The sequence below is a fragment of the Elgaria multicarinata genome, chromosome 13 (assembly GCF_023053635.1).
Source record: "Elgaria multicarinata webbii isolate HBS135686 ecotype San Diego chromosome 13, rElgMul1.1.pri, whole genome shotgun sequence".
NCBI lineage: Eukaryota > Metazoa > Chordata > Lepidosauria > Squamata > Anguidae > Elgaria > Elgaria multicarinata.
In genome coordinates this window covers 17198893-17213886 of record NC_086183.1, presented here as the reverse complement: position 1 = coordinate 17213886, position 14994 = coordinate 17198893, and the positions used below count along the sequence as shown (strand labels likewise).

The 14994-nt window shown below is 41.1% G+C and overlaps 1 protein-coding gene across 24 annotated transcripts in view; it reads right to left on the bottom strand.

Moving 5' to 3' along the window:
• Positions 1–9889: 9889 nt before the first annotated feature.
• Positions 9890–14994, bottom strand: part of EPB41 (erythrocyte membrane protein band 4.1) — a 101061-nt gene continuing 95956 nt past the window's right edge. For all 24 annotated transcript variants that reach the window (XM_063139821.1, XM_063139816.1, XM_063139818.1 and 21 more), the window contains one exon: positions 9890–14930. The gene's annotated coding sequence lies outside the window, so the exon portion shown is untranslated. The remainder of the gene's footprint in view (positions 14931–14994) is intronic.

Genomic DNA, 14994 nt, shown 5'->3' with positions numbered 1-14994 from the left:
TTGAGTTTGTTCTGACTCTATACTGTTAGCTTCACCCTTCCCGGTGCCTGTTTACACTTCCCTGTGCCTGTTTGCATTCTCTTTCCCTCCTTATTGTTTACTACAACTTTATTAGATTGTAAGCCTATGCGGCAGGGTCTTGCTATTTACTGTGTTATCTGTACAGCACCATGTACATCGATGGTGCTATATAAATAAATAATAATAATAAAAAAAATGGGTAAAAGTGTTTCTGAAACAAGAAACATACTTCTATTGATTTTAGATGGCACACACAAAAGTATGATGATGATGATGATGTCTCTTTTTCCGCTCGTGGTGGTTTTTCTAGATGGACATGACAGGCTTTGCCAGGTCATGCTGTCTTTTACTGGTTCAGGTATTTCCTGACAATTGAGCATGTTTTGACTGCTTTCTGGATGTTGCTATGGATGTATTTTGGTAGGCCCAGTTTCTGAAGATTTTCCATATAGTTTTTTTGATGTGATGCCAGTGACTGATGTGACTAACGAAATTATTATTAGTATTATTATTATTATTATTATTATTATTATTATTATTATTATTATTATTGCAATAGGCATCATCTTAGGTGGGAGAATGAGGAAAAGCTGCTTTTACCATGGTCCTTACCAGCTGCAGTTTTTATAAGCACTTGTATTAAAAATGTTTTCTTAAAAGCAACAACAATGTTGAACTGCTGCTGGATTAATCTGGGACACCTCTTAGTTGATTAAAAACTTTTAAGATAGATTAATCTAACCAATTACTTGATTAAACATTGCAGCCTCTACTGCATATCCATATACCAGAAATAGTTTCACTTGTTGATTTATACCTATCAGACAGCTATTAAAAGGCATAATGCCTCTGTCTATAAAAATATCTGTCTGTTAGGGGACGGGCATCAATCACCTTCCATGTATCTTCCTTTCCAGACTCAAGTCTTGGATGCTTTACGTAGAAATGGATAAAAAGCATCTCCAGAGAGGTTTTGAGCGTGGGAGAAGGCTGTGTTCATAGGACCCCCCAGCTGGTCAGTTCTTGATTCCCATCTCGTAGACCCCCAATCGTCTACCACTGTTAACAAAAGTGAATTGACTATTACGGTCTTCTAGACAACAGGGAGGAAAGGAAAGGAACCTCTTGTGCAAGCACTGAGTCATTACTGACTCTTGGAGGGATGCCAGCTTTTGTTGACGTTTTCTTGGCAGGCCTTATAGCGGGGTGGTTTGCCGTTGCCTTCCCTGGCCGTTATTACCTTTCCCCCAGCTAACTGGGTAATCATTTTACCAACCTCGGGAGGATGGAAGGCTGAGTCGACCCGAGCCGTCTGCCTGAAACCAGCTTCCGCTGGGATGAACTAATTTTATACCCATCCTAACCCATTAGTGACTGCACATTATCTAGTCACTGGGCAAAGGGGAAGCCCGTTTTTCACAGCAGCCCTGGCCTGCTTCAGTCATTTGATTCTTTTTTCTTTTCTTTTTTCTACAGCAGTGAAATTGCCAGCCTTTCCCCCATTTCCTGAATAGATAGAAAAGCTTAGAGAGTTACGTTTTGTCACTTTCATTCACCCAACTAGTTGCCCAGATGATAGCATTGGGAAAATCCTGTCAGTTTCACCAGTATTAAATATATGGAAGAAGGCGTGTCAATTTCACCCGGACAGTAAACTATTTTAATGTCCAAGGTTGATATTATTATTTTTAAATTATTATTTATTCAATTTATATCCTGCCTATATACAAAATACTCTATGCAGCATACAAAGTAAAATAAATAAACGAGATAAAACAATCAATAAAAAAAGCAATATGACATAAAACAATATGTAACAGTCAGCAATAAGATTCTAAAATGGGAAGGCCTGCTGGGATAATAAGTTTTTAATGCCTGCTGAAAGACATTCAAAGATATGCAGATACAGTGACCTTGACAAGGTTCCGTTCCACTCTCCAGGGCAGGGGTGTTTAACATAGTCACATCTTGTGGGGTCCTCCCACAGTGCCAACAAAGCTCTCAACTCTTTGCCTCCTTCAAAAATATTTTTTAATTAAAAAAACCACATTAAAAATATTAGTTTGCCAGGTTCTTTTTCCTGTTCCTGAATCTGCTGCTGCTCACTGGGCAGGACAAGAAGAAAAAGAATTGTTTCCTGGCTCCGTGCGGCCTTCTTCTGTCCACACAGATCTTTTCACTTTGCTTTCCCTCCACTCGCAGCCTCTAGCCTTTCTATTTCTTTGCAACCAACTCCTTTCCCCGCAATTTCTTTCCCTTCGCCTTCCCTCGCCTCCTTCTTTCTCTCCCTTCGTAACCCCTAGCCTGGCTCTTTCTCTCCCACTCCACCCCTTTATCTTGCTCTTTCTCTCCACTCCCAGCCTCTAGCTTTGCTGTTTCTCTCCCTTTCCTCTTTCTCTCACTGCTTCTCCCCCCTCCTAGAACTAGCTTCACTCTATCCCTTTTCCTTGCTATTTCTCCCCATCACCATTCATTCTTTTGACTAGGGCTGTGATCCACTTCTCTTCGGTTCGGAGAAGCAGAAGCAGATGAGGGTGCTTTGCCTCCGTTACAGGTGGAGGAGAAGCGGATCGGGTGGCTAGAGAAGCATGGAGAAGAGAAGCAGCCACATGCGAATTGATCCTCTTTTTGCGAAGTGCTCCGCCCGCCATTTTGGATATTTTTCTCATAGGATTGCATTGCGGAAAAGATTAGCGAATAACTTTTTTGTTTTGAAACCTACATCCCTGAAACTCGCTGTGCTTAGAGAGTGGTGGTTGGGGGTCATTTGTGGAGATGTTCAGACTCTTTCATTGTGCGGTTTGCTTGCTATTAATTTGTTTAGAATGTTAAAAGCGGGAGGGGGTAAGGTTTTTTTTTAAGCGATGACAGGCAGATTCAACTCCCAATTGTGATGAGAAGTGATCACCTCATGTGAAGCATCCTCCAATCCCAATGTTGGAGAGGGGACTAAGGCAGAGCCACCCTGAGACCCTTTTCCTTTCTGTCACTTTGTGGGGTTGGTCTTACTGGAGAGAGGACGTAGTTCTGTGTGCTGCAGCAGTGTTTTGGAGGACATATTAGATTTTAGCTTGGGTTGTGTCTTGTGTGTTTGTTATTTCTGACGGTTTGCTTAGTTTGCTCTGTGTTTTTCCCTTACTTTGATTTATATAATCTTTAAATTTTTCATTTTTGGAGTGTTTGTTTGTTTAGTTTCCCACCCCCACCCCCAACCGCTTCTCCCTCTTTTAAACCCCTGTTCTGTGACTCTGTTTCATCTTCCTTCTTTCTTCTATATAAAAAAACTTTACAAAAAATTCCAAAAAAATAATAATTATCCTCTCTTTCTTCTGTGTGTGTGTGTGTGTGTGTGTGTGTTTCTTTGGACTGTGTGTTATTGTGTGAGTGTGTTTGCCGGGCGTACACTGCTTGTTAAGTGCAAAAAAGCAAATAAAGTTTGACCATTCAAATCAAGTTTGGGCAAAGCATACACACTTGTCCCATTTCCCCAAATAATAAATACTTTTATTATTACTATTATTATTATAATTATTATTTATAATTATTATTCATCATGAGAAAAGGCAGCAGGTGCCCATCTGTGCCTGCTTGCTAATGCCAGTCTGCCTCTGCCTGCCTGCCTGGGAGCCATCCTTGTGAGGTAGCTGGATCTGCTGGGATTGACTTCCCCAGAGATCTATGGCTTACCTGTGCAAGGTACCAACTCCTCTGTGCCTTCCCGCCAATGCCCGCCTCTCTGCCTGCCTGCCAATGCCCATCTGTGCCCGCTTCTCCATAGATCTATGAGTTAGTCATACATCGCGTGCATGTCTCTCTGCCCTCCTGGTGCCTAGGAGATGTACTAGATGGGCTTTTTGTGTGGATCAACCACACCAGCCTCTGGCATGCTTGCTCCCAGTGCTACAGGTGCACAGCCACCTGCTGACCTCCTCTGTGCCCGCCTCACAGGGAAGGTTTGTGCATGTCTTGCTTTGACTCAGGGGATAAGTCCTTCCTGCGCTCACTTAGACTTCTTCCAAATAAGTTCCAAATAATTTTTTCAAGTGTGGAAGAAGATTCATATTTAGGTTTATCTACTCCCCAATTCATGGCATGTTGGGATTTCCTTTGAAATGGCCATAAAGAAAGAAAGCCCATTGAGCTGTCTGCAGCTTTAAAAATCCCTGAGATACTGGGGTGTCGGATTTTCAAAAAATCCCCCCAAAATCAGGGGATGCTTGGATTTGCTTGAGGCTTGGCATGCATGTGTATATATGGATATGCGTCATGGTGCCTAATTTGAGGTTTCTAACGTGAAAACTGATGGAGTTCTAGCATGGGATTTGAATTGGGGTGAGTTAAAAGGGGGGAAATCGCCAAAATTCAGGGGATGATGGGATTTGCTTGAAGCTTGCCATGAATGTGGATCTAGATGGCATCTGTGAGGGTGCCCACTTTCAAGTTTGTATCTGTAAAAATTTCAGAGTAAATCCCATTTCTGAAAATGGCTTGTCAGATTTTCAAAAATTCCCCCAAAATCAGGGGATGCTCGGATTTGCTTCCAACTGGGCATGAATATGGATACATGGATAAGCTGTCATGGTGCCAATCTTGAGGTTTCTAATGTTTACAGTAATGGAGATATCAAAAGGGGTGTGAATTTGGGTTAGGGGGTGATGCTTTAAAGGTTAAAAAAATTGCCAAAATTCAGGGGATAATGGGATTTGCTTGAAGCTTGCCAAGAATGTGGATCTACATGGCATCTGTGAGGGTGCGCACTTTCAAGCTTGTATTTGTAAAAATGTCAGAGTAAATCCCATTTCTGAAAATGGGGTGTCGGATTTTCAAAAATTCCCCGAAAATCAGGTGATGCTTGGATTTGCTTGAGGCTTAGCATGAATGTGTATACATGGATAAGGTCTCATGGTGCCATTTTTGAGGTGTCTAACGTTAACAAAAAAAGTTATAGGCGTTTGGATTTTAATGCAAGTCTAGGGGGGGGGAACGGAGCTCCGATTCGGATCCAGAGCTCCGCAGCGAAGCGAAGCAGACCATAGGTGGATCGCTGCGGAGCAGAGCAGACCTGATCTGGAAGTTGCGAATCTGGAAGAGAAGCAGATCAGGGGGTCCCTGCACAGCCCTTCTTTTGACTGTCCAAGCCCCCACAATAGCCATTTGGTGACTAGCCACGTCCTCCATTGGAACTATTTTGTGGGGGGTGCCCAGAACAATGTCTCAAATTCCCCAACAGGTTCAGAAAAGTTGGGGACCCCTGCTCCGGGGCATTTTAGGAATCCCTGGCTTACAAAGCATGACAGTATGGCCAGATTTACTGTTGAAGTGAAGGAAAATTGCAGTCAGCTTCACCACTTAAAAATGGTTACAGCAGTAGCTGGGAATTATCTTATTCAAAAGTAAGTTAACAATCCATCAAAAAAGCTGTGTGTCATATTTGTTGTCCTTTCATCGGCCTTTGACTCTACGGACTGACAGCATCTATGGGAAAAACTAGCTGTTACTTCTTTGGAAAACAACTATTTCTTATGCATTACCTCCATTCAAATATTGATGGTAAAATATGAACTGGACTTGTGGGATCTCTTTCAGATTAAATGTTTACATTAGGAAATAAAACAAGGTTTATGTATGTCATCTTTACAAAAGTGATGTAGTTCAGGATCTCTCTTCTTTTTCTTTTTCTCCTGCCACCTCCCCTGATAATCAGAGGAATCCAATGCTTCTTGATGTCTATGATATATATGGCTATTATTCTGTTATCCCAAGTAGATATGAGATTACTTTCTAAATCTGAAACTTATTGCAACCTTAATGGTTTATCTATTGATGATAGTAAGGCTAAAAGTGATGGCGTCATTCACGCAAGTTTCATTTTTGTGAAAACACTCTATGGCAAACTAATTTTGAGGCCATTCAAATTTCTTCTCCCCATTTTGGGGGGCCTATAAAGTCACGTTATTATACTGGGAGTCATTGCTTGTCAGAACCAACATTAAAAGCATGTCACCGAAGTTGTACCTTGCTTGTTATATGGTGAATGAAGCTCACCGAGCATGAGGGACCCACAATGAAGCATCTCCATTGCAGTGACTGGGGCCATGGCTAGACCAGGCCTATATCCCGGGATCATCCCTGTGTGTCCACATAACACACAGGGGATTCCGGGAGCAGGGAGGGATGATCCCTCCCTTGGCCCGGGATATGGCCCTACACTTTAATTCCGTTTTTTCCACGGTCTCGGGATGGATCCTGAGACTGCAGAACGTGTGGCCGGGCATTGCAGGTTGTCCCTGCTCCTCGTGAGTAACCGCGAGGAGCCAGGAGTGGGGGGACTTTTTTTTCTTTTTAAACTTACGATTTCTGTTCGAGCGCCCATGGGCTCCTTTCCCTTTAAGAAAAATGAATTCAAAATGGCGGCCACAATGTCACGCGCCACATGTAGACCAGGGCGATGATCTCGCAATTATAAAATCGCGAGATTGTCGCCCTACAAGCCCCTTGTCTAGCCATGGCCAAAGAATCAAGCTAAAAAGAAGTTAAGTGCACAAGTGGCTACTAGTCATGATGGCTATATCATACCTCCAGTATCATACATCGGTTGCTGCGGAACATGAGCAGGAAGGGGCTATGGCACTCATGTTCTGCTTGTGGGTCTTCCACAGACAACTGGCCAGCCACTGTGAACAGGATGCTAGACTAGGTCCCTTGGTCTGATCCATCATAGGAACATAAGAAGCTGTGTTATACTGAGCCAGACCATTGGTTCATCTAGCCCAGTATTGACACTGATTGGAAGAAGCTCTCCAGGTTTTCAGACAGGATTCTTTCCTAGCCCTACCTGGAGATATCTGGGGCCTTCTACATGCAAAGCATGTGCTCTACCAATGAGCTACAGCCCTGTGTTCTTACATTCATACGGTCTGGCAGTTCTTGCTGGCTTTAATGAAGTTTTCTCTTGGATTCCAAGGACAATTTACAGACCACATGAGACACCATGCCAACTGACCCTTTGAATCCAAGAGGAAGGGGGGAAACACAGAGAAAAACATCACAAGAGTCAGCTGAGGAAGCCAGGATGCAGAAACAGTGGCTTTTGAAGTGCAGATTGTCTGGAAGTGGCAGGAATTCTGCTCTCCAACTGCAGTTCCTTATATTTTAAAAAGACGACCCCTCCAGGGTTTCCAAACCTTGCAATGTGCTCCCTCTGCTGCTCCTGCAGCGTAAAATACTGAATGAATTTGTAGAATTCCAGCTCTGGCATGAGAGCACACTCAATCAGCCAAGCAGCCATGGGCTGTATACTGAACCCACAGTCCATCATGGAAAGATGAGAACTTTGCACAAGAAACGACTTTCAGCACAGCAGTTACTAAAGGGAGTGAGATCAGAAAAGCCCTTTTCAGCATGAGCATGAATAGGGATGTTAGAGAAATCGGAGATGGACTAAAATTAATTCAGATTTTGAAGAATTTGACCTGCGGAATCTGCTGTGGAGAGGCCTCCCCAGGGTGTGAAGAGTCCGCAGACTTCTGGGTTTGTTTGTTTTACTTTCCCGAAATCATCGGAGAATATGCATGCTTCGCCTTAGACATATGCCATGCTGGAAAATATACGTGTGGAAAAGCTGAATAAAACAGGGGACAAATACGCTAAATGTTGTGTGCTAACACATCATGTACATTCTTGCAAACTTTCTTACAGAATTATTTATATATTTCCCCACTTAACAGGGAACAAAATAGAACCCATCCTTCAACAGATGCTGGAAGAAATAACCCCACAATTTACGAAACACACACATAACGGATTTCCCAAAATCCAGACATCCCTATGCATAAATTACTGATACTTCAGTCTCAGATAAATATTACCTGCAGCATCACTTACTAATATGGCTAATTTAGAAGTTGTGTTGACTGTGCATGTGAAAAAACAGGAGGTAAGCATCCAAATCAGGTCAGAAAGAAAATAAACCTGTTCTCAGGATGCAAAATACTTTATTAGCCCTGCAAATAAACTAATTTTGCATTCTGAAAATGTGTTTCTCTTCTTTCTGACCTGTGCATGTGACCATTTCCAGAATCTTTTTTCCAGATCAGGGGAAGGCCTCTGGCCATGAAAAAGTGATGTAAGGGATTTTGCAAATGTAACCCCATCCCTTAACTATGGTTACAGGAGTGAGCACAGCCTGTAGAATAGACACACTTCCTATCTCTAATTCTTCCTCTTACATGAGAACCCTACACCAACTTTAACCATGGTTAGTTACGTATGGACAAACATTAACCATAGTGTTTACTTTACTCAACTAATGATTATTAACTACCAAAGTTGCTAAAGTTTGCAATTACCTGGTTTGTAATCCAAAACTTGTCTAACTCATAATGCTTGGCTGTATTACAAACCAAGCATCATTTCACTCTGAACATCTTCTCCAGTTCAAAATATAAAATGAGATTCTGCCTGTACACAGTCACTATTCAGCAGACCAGACACTTGAAACTGGTTGCTTTGTTGGTATATATGCAGAAATTCCTGTGTTAGCTTTTTGCTCTTGACAAAACATCTCATTGATCTGTGAACTATGCAACCAGAACCCCAACTAAATAGCCTTTTGACTGATGAGTAACTTCTCTGAGTAAATTCACTTGATCATTCCTTGCAAATGTTTTATGTATCTTGTTCATGGACTTATTTGGTTTGATGTGTGTTGAATTTCCATATGGCTCTCTGCCATGGCTTGTGCTGAGGATTCCAATTCCCAGGAGGCAATGTGTTAAGATATATGTACACAGCATGAACAGCATGCATGTGCCGAAATTACAAGCTGGAAACTTTCAGAAACCAGATAAGCTTTTTTTTCTGGATGTTTGTTGAGAAAACCATCTGGCTGATATTGTCAACTAAATTTTGGCTGCTTACTGGTAATGTCAATGCAAACAGGACAACTAATTATGACATTAGAAGACAAGAAGAGGAGCATGTGATCCCATGATATCATTTATGTGAAGGGCAGCATTATATCTGTACCACAAGTAGCTAACCCTATGCGCTGACAGTAAACATGGTTGCAAGGAGAGACAGCCTAACCATGACACACGGACGCTCAAGGGTGCCGTTAAGGGGAGCAGATTTTGTCTGGTCGGAGGGGTGAGTGGAAGCAGCCAAGGCAAGGTGACCGTCTTTTCATTTATTTATTACATTTATATACCGCCCCATAGCCGGTTTACAAAGATTAAAACGATTAGATTAAAATCTAAGACTGAATATTAAAAATCAATATACAAAATTTAAAAACAAAAACATAAAACCAGATAACATTTTAAACAATTTTTAAACACTCAGCCAGGCCAAAGCTAGCTTTGGAGTCAGTTAAAACTCAACATATGCTGTTAAATGCCCGGGAGAAAAGGAAAGTCTTGACCTGGCGCCGAAAAGATAACAATGTCGGCGCCAGGTGGGCCTCATTGGGGAGATTGTTCCATAATAGGGGGGCCACCACAGAAAAGGCCCTCTCCCTTGTTGCCATCCTCCGAGCTTCCCTCAGAGTAGGCACCCGGAGGAGGGACCTTAGATGTTGAGCATAGTGTATTGGTAGGTCCATGTTGGAAGAGGCGTTCCATCAGGTATTGCGGTCCCAAGCCGTGTAAGGCTTTATAGGTTAAAACCAGTACCTTGAATCGGGCTCAGAAATGTACAAGCAGCCAATGCAAGCAGGCCAGAGTTGGTCTTATATGTTTGAACCTTCTGGTCCCTGTTACCAATCTTAATTTTAAGTGAAAAGGCTAAGGCTGACAAATGTAAGAATTACAACTCAGCAGTTTTTGAGAGTTCAGGCTGTACTTATGAAGTAGAACTTTACAATGGCATATTTTATTTGAAAATTTATTGAAAAAATGCAATACAAGTAGCAAGATTGAACACTTATGTCTAAATGCTACATCTACTTCCTCTTTGACTACAAAAGTCCAAAATAACAGCTACATAAGCTATAAAGATTTGCTTTTTTTTTACTCCATTCCTATTTTTAAAGAAAGAAGTAATTCACTATTCTATACAATTCACCGGTTTAAAAAATTTACAAAGCTCCTTCATATCTGCAGTGAAATAATTTGTGATTCAATGTTTAAAAAACAAAAACAACCCCCCTAATTAGAACACAGATGCTTAATTGTTTGTTTTATGAAAATGGCAAACCACACTTTAGGAAACCCCCCAAAGGAAAAAAACCAAGGTTTATTCATACTTTAATTGTTGGCAAGTGAAGTTGTAATTTTTAAAATTCCGAATTGGTCATTATGGATCCCCCATCCTGCTGCCCTTCCTTCTGTACACACATTCATACATAAATAGCTTCCATTTACTATACAGTTAAGACAGTTTCTGGATAATCTCATAGATGGGAGAGGAAGTGATTGGGAACGTATTGTCATCTCAGCATTACAAATAAATAGATCGTATTTCATTGTACTGCACTGATGATAGCAGCACTGGCCCCCAGCAATTTTGAAAATGCCAGAAGCCAACTTTATTCTACACTGTTCAAGTGATGGTGGCAGATTTGGGAGTGCAGGCAGCCTGGTAATATTCCTTCTTCACAAGAAGTGGCAGCCCCCTCAGACTGCTCAGGAGGATATACCCCTGGTATCTTAGAACTGCGTGGATTTCACAACACCAGCTGTGAAAAGCTAAGCCAGCTTGGCAAATAAATTCTAGCTCATAATTTTTTCAACCAGCCATGCATACTTAATGTTAGTCACTTGTAGATAAGAAAAAACAAACAACTCTTCAATTTACAACAGCTGCCCTCTGTCTTCTTGCTGGGAGGTGATCCTGGTTGCCACAAGTAACCAGGTCAGTGACTATTTATAAGCCCAAATAGTAAGCAAATGCTTTCCTTAATGTAAAGGGAGCATATTCAAAACTGTATGCTTGCAGAAATTATATGGAAGAAAAATCACAGAACATGGCACCGGCCACAGAATTCAGGTTCCTAAGAAACTCATTTTTAATTATTAATTTTTAAAGGTTTCTAGACCTTACTGCTGCAAAGTTAAGCTTAAAAGTATGTGGGCAAAGCCTGGTGATATGTAGAAGCCAGAGAAGTTGTTAAATTAGATTTCTAGTCAAAAGTCGGAGATACTACAATAATTAGGGAAATAAATTCTTTCCCTTACAATGATCAGAAGCAGAATGATGGGGAAATGGCAAAATAACCGACACAAAGGTCATGTTAATCAGGTTGATTTGCATGACCCAAATAGCAAATAATTCGCGCAATTCAGCATTTCCCGCTACATAATTGGAGGCATATGTTTTGTGTTGTTTTGGGCAGATTATGTACCTTCCTTTAGGTACACAATCCTGAATGTACCTAAAGGAGATAGGGATTCTCTGTTTGACATGGAAAGCTCAATTTTGATTCGACAAAGGCAAGATCAAATTTTATTACCTAAGCCTGTTAGTGCTAAATACATAAAACCTTTGCCAAGATGGTCTGTGATGGATAAATACTATAAAAACAAAAATGAAGGAACAGGCAAAACTAGGGTGACTCTCAGTTATTCACGTAGTACATCTTGTCCTGCTGCATCCTACCTCAGGGCTATGTCTGACTCACTGCCCAGTTGCATTTAAGTTTTTTTGTCCTTCCATATTCCAGGTTTGTTTCACATGTCGTCCAGTTAGACTTGCTTCCCTCCCTTGAGATGTTGAACTATTCTTGAGATTAGGTAACTTTTTTAAGCAGTGCTAAATATTTACACAAACGGCTATGTATACTATTTGGGTTGTGTGAAAAAGAAGCTAAAACCCAGGACAGGGGGATATTCAGAGGAGAGGAATTTGCAGGAAAGGAAAGCAACTGGGATTGTAGGAAGTCTGAATCATCCCCCTGCCCCCCGCTGCCCAACTCACCATAAAAAATGGGAGGGGACAAGGTGTCTATAAGTTAGGGTTGCTGCATGGATAGATTTGGGGACCAAAAGGAGAAGGGGTGGAGAGCTCTGAAAATGGAAGGGCGCCTCATTGCGTGAAGGGAATTATATGTTTAATGGCGGACTTACATTTCATGCAAAAATGCCTGGAAGTGGAGTGTTAAACAGGACAGGACAACGCCAGCTAGCTAGCCACAGTACACAAAAGGGTCCACATCATGCCGAGTAATAGCTGGTGGAAGGACAAGACATATGTCCTTCCACCAGCGTATTGAAGAACGTATTGAAAAGAACGTATTGAAAAACAATAGTTGCATTAATAAATGAGTAACAGGACTGCATGTACGGTAAGGTTTGACCTTTTAAAAAGATGCCTTCTTTAGAACGAGAGACATCTTTCAAGGCTGCTGCTTTAAGCTTTTAATATCGGAGGATAAAAAGCTGCAGAGGTACTAAGATTCAACATTAGAGAAAGTGACGCACCCAAAGTCATCTTCCACAATAAATTCATTATTTTAAGTGCTATGGGCTGACTTCATTCATTTTTAAGTTCAGCGTTTTTAAAAGTTCCTTTGTAGAGAGAAAGAGGACATATGAATTCCTGGAGTAAGCATTATAGCCCAATCCTGTGCTTATTCACTTAGAAGTAAGGCCAACTGTTTTCAGCTGGGCTTTACTCCCAGCTTTGGATGGCAGCCACTGGAAGCTCATTGTGGTTAGCAGTGCCCCCACCCCTGCACATTAGAGCAAAGCTGATCAAGGAGGGCTGAATTCTTACACTCTTATAACTCTTTGAGCTCTGTAAAAGTTTGTACTGACTTCCTAATTTAAAATGCACTTGAATCTGAGGGAAGAAGATACATACAATGTGACCATGTAGCTTAAATGAAAAGTTCCAAACACTAAGCCGCTGAACTCAAATTCTTTTAACAATGTGTATATCTATCGTCCTTTAACTTAAATAGCACAAAGCATTCATTACCATTTCTCATATGGTACAATTAGCCTCTACCCATGGCTGCTATTTAGGTGGCATATTCAATACAATCTCATCCCTTTCATAGAAATAACATAGTTCATAATTCTATAGGTTATACCTTCACAGAATTTTCACACGTTGCTGGAATGAAAGATCAGGTCTGCAGTTTTTAGTGTTGCCAATGTAACCTTCCAACTCAGTAGTGGTTCAAGGAAGCATATCCTATTTGTAAAGAGCACAGTGCACCCGAATTTGGAATAATTCAGTAGGCAAGTGGCAAAACCATATACAGGAAGTGAAAATTCTCTCCAACTGGAGTATTCTCTACCAACAACCTTTTGTGTGATTTGTTTAAAAGTGTAATTTAAAAGCAAGGGGAAATCCTTTTTTTAAAAAATTCTACCCATCCACAGGAAAACATCAACTCCTGCTCTTTCTCCAAATGTGTGTGTGTGATGGCATGCAACATTCTCCAGTAATTACACCTGAGTTAAGGTGCTGAAAACTTCAGCCAATCCTGGGCTCTGTCATTTCATTCCAGCATGGCAGTGAAGGAGCCTGAGGGAGCAATTCACTAAGGACAGCTGCTCTACATCCTGCACTCATTTTGATGGGATTATGTAAGGAGTTTATATGACCCCACTGAAATGAAGGAAGGAGGCACAACAGCAGTGTGCTCTGTGAACTGCACCGAAGAAGAACTACAGTCTACTATATTGACTTGCAAGGAGCAGTATATGATGGAAACAAGTACAGTCACTCTCCAAAAGGCCTAGTTTTTAACAGCAATCAGTGGAAACAACCTATCCTGGATAAAGTCTTTGAAATTGCCTGCTTAAAGAGTACAGGTTTAGGAACGCTGGATTGTCTTTAAGGGATGACTGAGTTTCATATATCCCTTACTTTGATATGTTGTCTGTGCGCCAAGTTTAAATAGTGCTTTAAAAACCAGTACGATTACAAAACTATCCTAACAAAAACAAAACAAAACCCTGAACACACGTGACTGGGAAGGGAGGGAAAAACTATTGCAAATTACAGCCTATGTCATAGCGTTCAGAGGCCATTCCTCTTAAACACACAGTTCTGATAGGCTTAATTTAATGGGGGGCGGGGAGAAGAAAAAAAGCTGATAAGATTGACAAGAGATGCAGTCTTCCAAGAAGTATAAAAAAGGAAAGGAAATAAAAAGGAGAGAAATAATGAAGGAAGGCAAGCTGCCTTGTCACAGTTCATCTAAAAGCTCTAGAATTCACAGTATAAAAGGTGAAGCAACTTCCATTATTCCTGAACAACTACAGAAACACCTGTGCAAATACCACAGCCTCCTTCTATGTTCAAGCATCTACTGGCTGAGAAACCCACAAAAGCCAGGAAAATCCAGATGCAAAGAGGGCAGACATGCCTGTGCCTGGTATATATAAAATAGCTGTGGCTGGGAACACTGGAGGTGTTTCAGATCAATCGTAAGAGGCAAATCAAAACATTGCACAAAGTGATTTGTTGACTTTTCTGGTAAGGGGGCCACTTTTAGGTCATTGACACAGACTATAATGTGTTCAAAGTTATGTGAGAATGCAAGCTGCTCGAGGAGGAGGAAGATGAAGGGCAATGCAGTTAAAGGCAACCACTTTTGGTAAGCCCTACATGTTCTTTTTGCGTGGGCCTTTGATGTCATAATACAGATCCAGAAAGGGTGGTGGGAAAGGGAATGCAAAAAAGAAAAATGAAAACCTGTAAAAAAAGAAATACTTCAGTACTGTGAAAAGTATGGCATATTGTCAGTCACAATATAAAAACGATAATCAAAAAGGGATCCACTGTATTAAAGAGAACCCCAAGTAAACATCAAAAAGCACAACTTCCTAGTAGTAAATGATAGAATGTTTGCTTGAGAGAAAATCTGGCAAATTTGAGGTCATGGTGCTCCAAGGTAGTTTCCTTGTAGTTTTGCTGGTATATCTTGGGTGGCCTTCGCAGACTGAAACAGATATCGCCTAGGAAGATATAAATGACACTAAGTTACCAACCGGTGAAAATAGAACACATGTCTGAAATTCT